The sequence below is a fragment of the Suricata suricatta genome, chromosome 14 (assembly GCF_006229205.1).
Source record: "Suricata suricatta isolate VVHF042 chromosome 14, meerkat_22Aug2017_6uvM2_HiC, whole genome shotgun sequence".
In the NCBI taxonomy this organism is placed as follows: domain Eukaryota; kingdom Metazoa; phylum Chordata; class Mammalia; order Carnivora; family Herpestidae; genus Suricata; species Suricata suricatta.
Genome location: NC_043713.1, coordinates 73,154,696 through 73,156,864, shown reverse-complemented (window position 1 = coordinate 73,156,864; position 2,169 = coordinate 73,154,696). Strand labels below are relative to the sequence as shown.

At 51.4% G+C, this 2,169-nt stretch overlaps 1 protein-coding gene across 1 annotated transcript in view; it reads left to right on the top strand.

The window, feature by feature from the left end:
• The first annotated feature begins 1,370 nt into the window (after positions 1-1,370).
• The window catches only part of WSCD2 (WSC domain containing 2), a 110,936-nt gene continuing 110,137 nt past the window's right edge, over positions 1,371-2,169 (top strand). The window contains exon 1 of the mRNA XM_029922283.1: positions 1,371-1,536. The gene's annotated coding sequence lies outside the window, so the exon portion shown is untranslated. The remainder of the gene's footprint in view (positions 1,537-2,169) is intronic.

The window sequence follows — 2,169 nt, the reverse complement described above, 5'->3', positions numbered from 1 at the left end:
CTTCCTTCAAGAAATGGTCTTGGGTCAACTAGACATCCATATGGGGGAAAACAAACTTGCCTCCAGAGCCCCCACTTTTCCTGCTACAAAATGCCACGATGCTCTGTTCTTACGTGCTTGTGTGGTGAAGGTGGTGTGGACTCTCACATCACTGTTACACATTCACAGATTGTGCCACTTTCAAAGTGGTTTTCAATCTGCAATTTTCCCAAAACACCTAGGGAGTGGTCAGGGAAGACATTGTCCATCCTTTCATGGATGAGGAAGCCGACTCTAAAGGGTGAGTGACCAACCCAAAGATGCTTGCGTAGCACTTGAACTTCACTTGTTTGATTCCAAGCCTGGGGCTCTTTCCACTTCTCCATGGGCCCAGTGCCCATTCCTGAGGGGACTTAGGGAGGGGTAGGGGGAAGCGGGCTGTGGTAGAACTGGACTGGGGGCGTCTGGAGATGAAGAGCACTTTCCTCAGATCCCCATCACCTTGCAGTGGGCTCCTTGGCCAGGTGTCCTAGACCTCCGCTAGGAGGAGGTTTGTTTCCCAGACAGAGTAAGGGGGATCTGAGTTAGGGAGGATTGAGGAAGGCATGGGAAAGGTGCCGAGTCTGCCATTTGGAATTGTGCTGGTCCCCGGGTGGGCAGGGGCCAGAAGAACTAGGGTCCGATCCAAACTCTGCCATGAGCTTGCCGTGTATCCTTGGACAGAGGATTTCATCTTCCTGGGTCAGCTTCCTCATCTCTAAATGGACTAATCCCAATACCTATCACCTGAGGTGGTTGTTAAGAATTAGTGGGAAGTGTGCCTACCCCTTAGGAAGGACTCAACAGTTGTTGGCAATCAGTAGGAATATGATTCAGGTCACTTCTCCTTGCTAATAAAAGGCAACAGTTGCTATTAATTGAGCATTTGCTTGACTTTATCTCATGTAATCCTCACAACGATGCCAGGGGGTTGGGGTCCCTTATGCCTTGTGTTGGAGACATGAACCAGAGGCTCTGAGAGTTGAGAGCTGCTCTGGACAGAGTCTGGACTTGAACGTAGGTCGCCCGTCCTTATAAGACCGTGTCCTGCCTCTGTCCCTCTGGGGCTGGCCCTGTGGGAATGCTTTGCTCCAGATGGGCTTGGGCAGGCGAGGAGGTGTGTGTGACGTCAGCAGTGCCTGCACCCCAGGCAAACGAATCAATTTGAGGGAGGCGCAGGAGCAGTGAAAGAAGGGAAGGTGTCAGAGCAGCGGTCGGTGTGTCCAGTGGTAACTGGGTGAGATGCACACAGCTCCAACCGGGTAGGCTTTCTTTCTTTTCTTTTTTAAAATTTATTTATTTGTTTATTTATTTATTGAGGGAGAACGAGTAGGGAAGGCGAGAGAGAGAATTCCAAGCAGGCTCTGTGCCATCCTGCCATCGGCTTACAGCCCAGCGTGGGGCCCAAACTCGCAAACTGGGAGATCATGACCCGAGCGGACACCAAGAGTCAGGAGCTCAACCGACTGAGCCGCCCGGTGCCCCCACCCCAGGAAGGCTTTCTACTGGAGCAGTAGGGTAATTGTCTCTATTGCATCTGGAGTTGTTGAGGTTGGGGGAAGCTGGGGTGGGGTGGGGTATAGCCTTAGCAACCCGGGGAGTCCCTGGGATGATTCCCTTTGTGCCGGCTGCCTTTGCATGCGGTACAGAAACAAGAAGGGAGGAACTCCATCAAGATCTTAATAATCATTACCTCCGGATGGTGGGAATAGAGTTGATTGGCTCTCCTTCATATGTTTTGGTATTTTCTGAAATACCTACATTAGACAAGAATTAATTTTATAATTGGGGAAACCGTGTGATCTAATGACAGGGATGCAGATGCCCATTCTTGTTGCTAATCTCAACAAAGGCTAGGCCGCAATAGGGCTTCCCCTTCGGTCCCAGGCTTCACAGATACTGGTTTGGGAGTCAGAAGGTCTAGGGGCCAGCTCTGATGCTTTCTAGCTGAGCTAACTCTGGGGAGCTTCTTCCCCCCCCCCCCCCCCCCCCCCGGGAACCCAAATCTCTCATCTGAAAAAATGCATTTGGCACCAGCTAGGGTTGTTTCCATGACTTAAAGGGATGATGTATTTGAAACTACATTGGCCAAGTGCTCCGCATTTAGGAGGCTCTCGCTCACGGGTGTTCTCCGGACAGCAGCTCCCTTCC